The 11,781-nt window shown below is 42.5% G+C and overlaps 2 long non-coding RNA genes across 6 annotated transcripts; one reads left to right on the top strand and one right to left on the bottom strand.

Annotated features, from left to right (window-relative positions):
* The first annotated feature begins 699 nt into the window (after positions 1–699).
* LOC308476263 lies at positions 700–11,476 on the top strand. 5 transcript variants are annotated; one of them, XR_013985815.1, is made up of 4 exons: positions 700–895; positions 1,378–1,665; positions 3,386–3,580; positions 7,640–11,476. It is a non-coding gene; the product is annotated as an uncharacterized lncRNA (long non-coding RNA). The 5 variants fall into 5 exon arrangements; XR_013985816.1 differs by having other exon boundaries at positions 3,386–3,595; XR_013985817.1 differs by having other exon boundaries at positions 3,386–3,607.
* Positions 5,661–11,557, bottom strand: LOC308476264. The gene is made up of 2 exons (XR_013985820.1): positions 11,470–11,557; positions 5,661–6,123 (listed from the first exon to the last, which is right to left on the bottom strand). It is a non-coding gene; the product is annotated as an uncharacterized lncRNA (long non-coding RNA).
* Positions 11,558–11,781: the final 224 nt, after the last annotated feature.

Here is an 11,781-nt window from a genome sequence, read left to right as displayed (position 1 = left end):
CATGTAAATGTGAAGAAGTGAGGAAGGCCCATTTTCTCCCCCCATCCTACCCAAGTAACCCCCCCCCCCATCCAAATGAACAGCATCTATGGTATGGTGGCGCAATTGACTGCTGATTTTTATTTTTTTATTTTTGCTTGTAATACCTACATTTTCAGTTTATCTCCTCTCCTTCAGATACCTGTCCGTATATCTCGGGCCGGATAAGAGAATTTAAGATAAGGAATATTTGAAAGGAACAAACAACCATCCTTGGGGGTGTTAGAGTGGGGGAGTGTGCAGCGCATACGCAGCTGTAGCTTTCGAAAAAGTCAGCTAAGCTGTTCAGTGGCGCAGCATTTGTCTGCCCAGCGATAGCCGTGAGAGAGAACAGTTTCTCCTTGACCTAGACGAGTGCTCTTGCATGCCATGTTGGCTGCAGTTTAAATGAGTAGGCTGATTACCTAAAATACCAGGCCATACTGGAGCACACTGAGTCACACACCCCTCCCCTCCTGCACTCTCCCCAGTGGAATTAAGGGGCTACAGTCAGAGCAGTCAGTGGCAGCTGCGGGGAGAGCAAGAAGTGTTTCATTTGCGTCAGTTTGCAGTGGAGCCTGACGGGGCTGCGTTCAGGGTGCTTTTAACTCTCTGTGACTGGCAGGTGCATGATGTCACAATGAGGTTAGCTATCTCGCAAGTAGATGGGGGGGGAATAATGACAAGGGAGACAATTTAGAATTTCAAGGAAAGGGATGCACATCAAAGCACCAGGCGACAGCTCAAATCGCACTGCAGAGACACAGACAGATCTGCAGGAGCTGAAGGCTCTTTTCTTACCATTTTTCTCCCCCATCTGCTTTTATTGTGCAGAAAAACTATCCATAGGGGAGGTCTCTGTGGAGTGCAATTCTAGGTAAGGCTCATGTTGACCTTGGATAGGTCTTGTAAGGGCTGCATGCTTTAAAGGTGCAGTTGTTGCTGGGTTTTGTACAATACTGCAAAACTAAGGGAAGTAGTTAATTATAAGATTCTAGCCGGGGCACTGAAGATGGTTTTAAAACATGTAGTTTTACAAAGATTCAGAGCCCCATGGAACTTTAACATTGCACAAGCTAAAAATAAATAAATGCTGATATAGCTATAGATTTTGGGTAACATACAGGATGGAGAGAGAGAAAATTCCTGTAATATGGGGTAGAGAAAAAGCTGAGTTTGCATGGTTAAGAATGCATGTGGTCTGACACCTCATTCTTTAGTTAAAAGTAGTTAAGATTACTTTAGTTTTTAAAAGCCATCATTGAGATGCTAGAAAACATCTGATATAACAGGAAAGATATATAACATGGCCACGAAATTGTACCACATCAGAATGGCTTTATTGATGTTGTTTCCTAGGAAACCATCCAAAGGCTGCAGTCCTATGCTCGCTTACCTGGGGATGGAGTTAGTTCCTAAATCAGAGACTGGGAATTGCTATGCACCCCCAGATACTATTGGACTTTAACTCCCATCAGCCCCAGAAGGTATGAGCAGTGATCATGGATGGCAGCAATTATAGTCCAACAAAATATGGAGCGCCACCAGTTCCACTTGCCTGTCCTAAGGAAACATGGTTAGAGTCATGCTGCAAATGGCCTCTGTCTGATTTCCTGGGAAGACAGCACTGACAAGCACTTGACACAGGTAGGTAGCCATGTTGGTCTGCAGTAGTCGAAACAAAATAAAAAAATTCCTTCCAGTAGCACCTTAAAGACCAACTAAGTTTGTTATTGGTATGTGCATGCACACAAAAGCTCATACCAATAACAAACTTAGTTGGTCTCTAAGGTGCTACTGGAAGGAATTTTTTTCTATATTGCCCTTGACATTTAGGAAGTATAGCATTCTTTTTGTTTAGTTTTCAGTGGGAGGGCAGAAAAGGGTGGGTGGATTGATATGAAACCACCCTAATCTTTCAATCAGTCTAAAAGCATTTCCAGAAGGTCACTATTTTCTGGTGGGATCTGATCCCTTATCAGCAAATTCATGTTGTGCAATTAAAGTTCATTTGGCACTCTTGGGCAACAAATGCGCTTCCTCCCAAAACTGACTTCTCGTGAGAGCCAGTGTGATGTAATGGTTAGTGTGGGAGACCAGGGTTCTCCCCACTCAGCCATGAAGCTCAGCCTTACCTGGTTCACAGGATTGTCGTGAGGATTAAATGAGGAGGGGAAGAACCTTGTACACCAACTTGAGCTCCTCCGAGAAAATGGTAGGATATAAATTCAATAAGTACATAATAAGGACAGAAAATGAACTGGAAAGTGTGGGATAACTAATTTTTTATTGGGGAGTGGGTGGGAGAGAATAACAATATTACCTCCACACAAACAAATGAGAATTAATTCTCAGTAAGTGCAACTGATATCATCTAACCTCCCTGCAATCTTTGTGTGAACAAATCAGGATAGATTGGAAGCAACTTATGTTCCAAAGTGGGGGAGAGAAACTGTAAGACACAGATGGTTATTCACTACCAGCACAACTTGGCTGCTGTTTCAAGAAGGCCAGCATGAATGCTAATGGTCCATGTCACAGAAATCACCACCACAGAACTTGGACCAATGTCTTCACTCATTTCGTTTTAGTTATCTGAGGGCACCAGCATTATGAACCACTAACGTGGGGTGAATTTTTACTCACGATATATTATGCAATTACTGACACCCTAGATTACTGGCAAATCAGTTTAACCTACTTTGAATTCAAGCTCGCATCATCAGCTCCCATGGTCATTTCTGGTATCTTGAAGGCCCTTTTCCTTTGAAATTTATTTATTAGTTACGTTAGTCTGACAACAACCTTGTGAAGTAGCTTAGAGTGTAAGGAAAAGACTGTTGCCCCAGGTCACCCTGTGAGCTTCGGAGCTGACAGCAAATGCAAATTGTACTTTTAAAACCTGGATTCAAAAGTTACTTAAAGTTTAATGACCCCCCCACTGAAAAAGACAAAGAGTCTTGAGGTACCTTAAAGACTAAAAAATTTATTATGTGAAATAGAGCCCACCTCATCAGATGCATGAAGTGTAATAGTCTGTAATACCACTATTGGGAAGGAGAACTGTGTTAATTCTGCATACATTTAAGCTGTAATAGAATTATCACAGACAGTACTTTTTGCATTTCATTGCCCTTCAACTCCAGGCAAATGCACACCAAACATTTAAAGCATATTTAAAAAACAGGGCTTCCCTCAAAGAATGCTTGGAACTGTAGTTCGTTAAGGGTGTTGGGAATTGTAGCTCTGCAAGGGGTTAAATACAGACCCCAGGAGTCTTTCAAGGAAGTCATGTGTTTAAAATGTATGGTGTGAATGTGACGACCTGCATTTCCCCACTTTGCATATTTCCCCATGTATATTTCAGCTGACCACGTCAACTGAAGATAATGCTTCATTCATCCGATGGACTTCAGAAAGACTTGTGCAACAATAAATTTGTTCATTTTTAAGGTCTCGCGGGATTCTTTGTGACTTTTGCTGCAAATTACTAACACGGAGCTACTCCTCTACAAAACATATAACCATGTCAGCTGGAAATGACACAAGTGCATTTGAGCAGGCAAGTTTCCCTGAGGTAAACATGGAGGTGAGGGAAGAGATTTTCTGAGCTACTGCTTCAGTGTGTGCCATGGATTAAACCCCAGGGCACTTCAAGGTGTGTGCATGTTTGACAGTACTGAATATTGCAATTTAAACTGGGGTTCTATCTTAAAACAACAACAACACAAAAAACAAACCCTGAAGGTTAAATGGTAAAATGTGAATTGGCTCTGAGTGGGGCTTTGAACCTGGCTTTCCTATAGCCAAATGCAACATTCCAGCCTCTAAACCACACCAGTTTCTAAAAATATTGGTTTGCCTGCATTGAGGAGAAAAAGAAGAGATATGGCTGGCTCCACAAGCTGAAAAGAATTAACATGTTGCAATGACCTGCTCAGACCCAGGTGAGTGAGCTGGTCTTTTATTAAGTGAAGTGGCAGCCCAGAGTGGTTTTTCTCTCAGACCAGAGAACTCTGTGAAAAATGTCTTTATGTTGGAGCAGGTCTATTTTTGTTCGTGCCTCTGTGGTCTGACAGGCACAACCCTCAAAAAGAGGCATTTTTTTCTTTTGTCCGGAATGTATGTCTTGTAAACACTACATTTTGTAGTCTGGCAATTTAAAAGGAACCAGAAGGAATGAAGACTTTGTTCATTTTGATTACATTATTCCTTTAGACCCAGAATGTCAAGCAGTGTGACAGGGTCAAAAGAAACAAAGCTATTTTTGTCACTGAAGCACAGGCGATACAACATTTTATCTGTCAGATAAGAATATCTTTTCTTTCAGCTAGAACATACTGCTGTCACTTTGTTGAACCTTTTCTATACTTCATTTGACTGCTCCTGAAATGCAGTTGGAGCATTTTCTTTAATAGCCCTTTTTGCCCTGTTTTGCCCTAAAAGAGTGGGTGAAAGCCTTAAGAAATTTAAAAATGGGATTCTCCCTACAACAGAGTTGGAAATTGTGCATAGAAATGTGTGTGATCAATGAAGAAGAACTTTGGAATTGCAAACAGCTAAGCAAGTTGCACAGGAATCAGATGTGCTTCTCTGCTTTTTGTCTAAGGCTGCATTCGCATGGCAGTTTATTCCATTTTCCGGACGTCTTCCTAACTGTTAATCTCTGCATTATACCTGAGCTTTCACAAAATATAAAATAAATACAGTAGAATGTAGTGCCAGTTTGGTGCTCATTTCCATACTATTTGCTTCCAGAAAAGAAAAATCTATTTGCAGCCAACATCCCGCATTTGCAGCCTGAGGAGGCTGCCTCATTTTACCTAATGATAGGGCCTGCCCTCCCATTTGCCTCCAAATTTCCTTGAAGATAGTGACTATTGGCCAACAGGTGAAGCTTTGAGAACCAAATGAAACTCACTGCCCATACTGCTTTGCTTGCAGGAGGTGCCAGTTTCTGGCGTCTCCTGGTAGGGTGGGGAATGTCCCCAGTCTGAAAGCCTTATGAGCTACATTGGATCTCAGTCTATGTGGACAATACTGAGCTAAAGGGATTCAAAGTCTCACTCTGTATAAGGCAGCTTTCTATGTTTAATGTTCCTACTTTGTCTACTCATGGCTTCCGTGTGTGGCAGATGATATTTTGAAAACACCAGCACTGAATGGGAAACTGCAAGAAAATGTTACTTGCTAATGCTTAGGTTGTTCAATGTGGCAAATAGCAACAGATCAAGTGATCTATGAATCAAGTGAAAAATCAAACATTTTTTCAGAGATGAAAGAGTATCAGGAAATAAGAGGAAATCATAAAAGCTGATAATGCCTGTCAGCTGCAATTTGTAGCTCAGTGGGTCCTTGATGACGACGAGTCCCAATGGAGATAATTTGAGCAGTTTTATTTTGAGACACCACTGAAATACATATTATGGTTTCTAGGAGATGGAGACTGATAATTAAAATAGCTTTGATTTTGAAGATTTGGGATAGATACAGTGGTTTTGGGATATGGAATTTTAATCAAGGAAATTTAACTGGCAACTTTAGCAACAAGGGAAAATAATCAATAATTAAATTTAAGGATCTGTTTCTGGAGGGGGGAGATGTTTTGTTACTCAAAAGAAACGACTAGAGGACAAATATAGTAAACAGGCAGTTGATATATGAGTTATTCCAGCTTGTACATGTTTAAATACGATTATGAAACAATGAGTTGAAAGAATCCCAAAAGGATAAGCTATATAAAAGACTGGGGGAAACAACAGGGGACACTAGTCACTGAGGTATGCTGAAATTTCGCCTGAACCAGATGATTACACCAAGTATCTGATGTTGCGCTAAGAAACAACAACAACAAAATCAGGACAGTTTTGAAATCAGTGGGTAACATTAGTGCCATTTCAAAAGGTTCAGTCTACCATCTTGATTCAAAATGGTGTCCGATTGTATCCCAACATAGACAAAAACCTGCTCCTTGATGCCAGGAACCATCATGTCAAATTTGCTTGTAGTATCTTGAGAGGCGTTCAGATACATTGCAAAATGTATAGCAGAAGATGAGGGTCCTACTAAAGGATGCTGTTGAGATCATTTTACACCTCTTGGAGGCTAAAGGAGAAAACAGAGAGAGGGAGACGTGGATGTTTGGGTTAGAAACTGTGTTGGTAATGAAAGGCATTTATTTGCCTTTGAATGAATTTTCAGTCGGTTGAAACCAACTGCCCCAACCCGTCTCCCATTCTTGCCTTCTAGCATTCTTCCATTGGCTAAGGCATAGCTGTCAACTTACAGATTTGAAAATAAGGGACCAGCAGCCTTGAAAATAAGGGACCAGCAGCCAAAATAAGGGACCTGCAGCCTCAACTGTTCCAGGCACTCCAGTCTTCCTGTCCTCCTGCAGTCTGGTCAAACTCATGCTGGTAGCTTTGAGAACACTGTCCAACCAACTTTGTAACCAGAGTTTCAACTGAATAGAATCTGAATCACATGCACCACAAGGCCTATGCAGCCTCAACTTAAGATGGCTCCCCGGCCTGGCTTTGCACTGCAAAGTTTGCAGCAGCACATGCAACAAAATGGCGTCCAGCATTCAAAAAACCCCCTCAGCTTGCATTAACTAGCCACACACAAGGCATGCAAGCTCCACCCCCCAGTCGTTCTTAGACTTCTTATTGGGTGAGCAACACAGCCAAGCAACACAGTTGGAGCCTCCCTCCTCCCTGGCCAGCAGGGAGGGAGGGAGAGGAGCTGCTTCCTTTGAAATTTAAGGGACATCATTTAAGGGACATTTAAGGGACATCCATCAATAAGGGACAGCAGCGGGACATGGCACTGGAATAAGGGACTGTCCCTTCAAATAAGGGACACTTGACAGCTATGGGCTAAGGATGTATAAATTATAGAATATTTACACTGTTATGTAAACAAGGAGGATATATTTTAAAATATTTTTAAAATACACATTGACGTCATCCAGATATTTGGAATGTGGATGGAGCAACATCTGCAAAATCTTGCTGCATTTTTAAGAGGATGAGCAGGGCCATCCCTTCCATTAGGCATAATGAGGCAACTGCCTCATGCAGCAGATTTTCTGGGACAGAAGTAAGAGTCCCTGGCTATTCTTCCTGAGCAACCAGCCATTCCCTTCTGTTGCCACATAGCCTCCTCGCCCCCTGCAGTGTGTCTTGCTGCTTCAAGTGTGATGGAGGATGCTATCCATTCACCAGTGTTGAAGTAAGATTCAGTTCCCAGTCCAGTCAACTACCATACATGGGATTTTGTGGGAGGGGTACCATCTTGCATTTTTCTTTTGGCAAGAAACTGTTTCGGGCTGGCCATGGGTTTGGATGAGCCAACTACAGCACAGATGCCACATGTAACACTAATAGCATCAATTTTGTGGCATGCCTGGATGAGAACAGGATACCTCATGGGCCTGGTCAGAGTCAGCCTTAAAGACCTGCCTGTCTGCCTCTCCTCTGCCTGTTCCAGCCTGCTTTTCGCAGAATAGGTTTGTCCATTAGGAGCTGTATCTAGCCAGACAACAAAGAGAGAGAAAATGCAATTTCAAAGTCGTTTGTTAACATGTCACTGAACTAACCAAATGTTTTGTTTTTCCCAGGGCCGACAAGATGGGGAAGAAGCTGGCACAAATTGCCGGGGCCCATTAGTCTGGAAGGGGGCTCAGGGCCTGACTGCCTTGCATTTGTTTTATGTAATCCTTAGCAAAATATATGTTTCCTGTTCAATGCACAAACAATTCTGAAGAACAGCTTGCGAACTTGTGCCGCGAACCAAGCGTTTCCGAATATTTATACTCTACACGAACATTCACGTCTCATCTTATTACGCACAGTGATATTTGTATGTTTTTGTAACTGAACACTTTAGCTTAACCTTTGCATTTGGGGGGACGTTTTTGGTTGGAGAACTGCATTGCAAAATCCAGAGAACAAATACATGCACTAAACTTTGTTTTTATTTGGAATAGATGCAAAAGTCCAGGGATGTCCCCACTCATAGCTATTTGTTACAAATATGAATGAGCTGATGCCACTCTTTGGGGTGATTTACAACAATGGGTGATATAATGGTATAATGGATGGTATAATGATTTGATTGGATGGAATAGGCTTTTTAAAGACAGGATTTTTAAATCATATGAAGAAACAAGCAAAGAGATAGTAGTAGTAGTAGTCATAATAATAAAATTTATTTATACCCCGCCCTCCCTGGCCAGGACCAGGCTCAGGGCGGCTAACATCAAAGTATGATACATTAAAAACATAAATCAAACAATCAATTAAATTACAGCTTAAAATCACATTTGGAGCAGAATCAGGTGGCAACCCACGGATTATAACTATAGGGGATAGGAACATTGAGTGGGACAATACTGACCATCTTTATTTCAATACTTCCAAGTCAGATTACCCCATGCTTGTTGATAAAAATTGGCCTTTTAAAGAAAGCAGAACTTAAAAGCTTAATGATAAAAGCACTGAAACAGAAATTACTGAGAAATATATATAATATTATTATGATCATGAATTTATTTAAAAATCAACATATCAAACCAGATTTATTTAAACATGTTAGACCAGATGGAATGAGGGAAGATATTCCTGAAGAAGTACGGAATTGGGTCTGGCAGAGCTTTCCACAGCAGACTGTGAGCACAAGGCTTTGAAAGAAAACTTTTATAAATTGATATTTTGCTGGTATTTAACACCCACAAGACTCAATCGCAGAACCAGCCCACCCATGAAACAGGCTGAGACAGTAGCCTCAGGCAGCACCTACCAAGAGGTGCCACCCCATTCCACCTCCTGCTTCCCCATAGGGGCGGAGGAAGGGGGTGCGGTGGGGGCGGGCCGCCCCGGATGTCACCACTGAGGGGAGAGACAAAATGCTGGCAGCACTCACCACGGGGCCTGCAATGCACCTGAGCCAAGCGTCTCTCCTGTAGGGCAGCTGAGTGGCAGGAGGCAGGCAGACTCCTCCGAGGCCCCGAGGAGCATCCTACGCTGGCTGGCCCTGCCCTGTGGGCAGCTGTCCCTACCCCTGCAGGTGGCTGGCCCCACCCCCGGGCCACCCAAGGCACCCAATCGGCTTGCTCTGCCACTGCCTCCCCCCCTGCTGCGTTGGATTCTTGAGGAGACGCTCTTACAGAGTTTGCTCCTCTGTTGTGGGGACAGTAGCAGGGCGTTTCTCCTTAGGGGCCAAAACGCCTTAGGCCACGCCACAGAACAGCCAGCACATGCTGGAGACAAGAAACACGTCATATTTCTATGTCTTTGTTATGTCCCAAAATAATGATCATTTGGGTGGGTAGAATAATTGAAATTGAAGTTATAACAGGGTGCAGACTTTGGGCTAACTAGTTCAATAGATTACATGGAAATATGGTCTGGTCTTACCAGAGGTCATGAAGCTCACCATGCACCTTCTAATAGCCACTCAGCTAGCAATAAATGGTGGCGGGGATGGACTCAAGGGCACCTACAGTAGACAATTGGTCATTATAGTCATGGAAGCATTCCTATAGGGCAAAATTAACCAACATATTGAAATTGAAGAATAGCAGGCAACTTAATGACATATCAGTACAACAAGATGTAAGAAAATATCTGCCCAATTATATTGTTGGAAACGTTTTAAGGAACAATCTTTTTTAATGATGTCTCTGACCTTTTGCTGGGTTATACAGATGTGTTTATATTTTTATACTTAAGCATGTGGGATGTTTCTTTATATTTCACATTTGTTTTATGCTTTGGTGCACCATTTTTATTTTAAGCAAACTGAACCAAATTGCCTGCTCATTTGTAGCTCATGAAAGTGTTGGTTGAGGAGTGGGGTCATGCTTTTATTCCCTGACATCGTCTCTTTCCTTTGAACAGCTGTGTGTTGTGTGCAGTTCGGGTGGAAGGAGAAGCCAGGGTGTGAGCTTCTGCTTGCTATTAAGAGCTCGTTACAATCAGGAAACCAACATAATCAGGGATGTTGATTTCTGTGTTGATTGGGAAATATCACTGTGCCCATTTGTACCAAATCTCAGGGTTCCAGATCATTGAGAAGAACTCCATGGGTTAGTCATTGAGGCCCAATGCTCTCTCATACCATACTCTTTTTCTTCCTCAGAAGCTGCTAAGATAATTCCCATCTCATTGCAAAGTCAATGTATTTGATCTTCCTCCTTACAGCTGGGGATCTTAATGGAAGCTTTCCCCTTCTTTTTTGGAAATAGGAGGTCTTGGCCTTTATTCACTTTCCCGAAAAGTGAAAATAATCAATACAGCTTTAAGTAGTTATGTGCACTCTAGAGAGGGTTGAGGAAAAGGTGGTATGGCGTTTCTGTGCAGGCCCAATATGGTTACTGACCCATGAAAGAAGGTTTGTGGTTAGCTTGTTTATTTTTATGTTTTGTGGGCATGAAGTAACTTTGATGGTTCAGCAATGAATATTTCATCCCTTGTGGGAAGAATTCTTCTGTGACCCTTTCCCCCTCAAACTCTGCATGGGGCACGAACCCACAGCCTTGCACAATGTTTCCAAGTCAGTTCTTTAGAACAGCAAAGCCTGCATTTACGCAGTTTTCTCACTGAGAGTGTCTGCGTTAGGCAATCTGTCCTACTGTGAAACAGTGAGGCAGCCACCTTAGGCAGAAGATGCTGGGGGGAGCAAATGAAAGGACAGTATTGCATATCCTGCAACTGCCCCAATTAAATTGGGACATCCTGGTTCACAGAGCCCAAAAATGCATGTTTTGGGGTAAAGCATGCAAAATTGTGACCTTGCGCAAGATCCGTGATCTTGCACAGATCACACGACTTTCACGGGAGCAGGGCCAGAAATACGAAGGTCCCAGTTGCTGCAGTCAACAAAGAGAAAAAAAATTCAAAGAGAGAAGCAAACCCAATTTCCCCTCCACCCGTAACTGCTATAGTGGTTAGTGCCTGGTCTCAGTTTTGGGGCAAGGTTCAAGAAGACAACTCTTCTTTTACTGGAAAGAACTGCTCTGACCTTCCTTCAGATACAGGTAATAGGAAACAGCTTGTCTCCATTTATTCCTGGCTCTGCAGTGCATCATGCCTAACTTAAGCTGCCATGTTCCATTATTGTGCTGCTCTGATGTGTTTCTTGTACCTCTGTCTGGAAGCTGGATGAGAATGCTAGTAAGTTAAAAGCTGAGGGCCAACCCTCTATGCTCCTTGAGTTGCCGCATTTCAAAGTAGACAGCCTTGCAGCTCAAAACCATATAGCAAGCATCCAGCTGAAAAAAAATGCTCAAAACAAGAGGGGTGAAGGGTGATCCTAAGAATGCCTCAAGTAATTGAATGTTGCTGGTAGTTGACGGCTGTTTATGAGAGCAAGCATTCCAGTTTGAGAGAGCAGGAAGCTGTCTTGCTCAGACATCACGACAGAAACAGAAACCACCATATTCCTGACCTCTTCCTCTACAGGCAGCACAGCAAAGCTCTGTCTTCTTACTGGCACATCCTCTGGTCACTCCAGGGAGTCACGATGCAGATTTTCCACTGGCGTCAAATGTGCATAGATTTATAACCTGGGTCTCATGAGAGCAACTAAAGAAGAAAATGTTTTTTTAGATAACTGGCATACCTAAGAAATCATCTAATATGGGTCTTGATACTGAAAGGTCAACCATTTCCCAAAGGGCGTGAGAAATATTTGATTCCTTCAGCTGTGTGTATATAGTACTATATTATGTACACATAAGAAGTCACCTCTAGCTTAATA

This window comes from Podarcis pityusensis (assembly GCF_964106645.2).
Source record: "Podarcis pityusensis genome assembly, chromosome: 4".
NCBI lineage: Eukaryota > Metazoa > Chordata > Lepidosauria > Squamata > Lacertidae > Podarcis > Podarcis pityusensis.
This window is presented reverse-complemented; position numbering and strand designations above follow the sequence as displayed.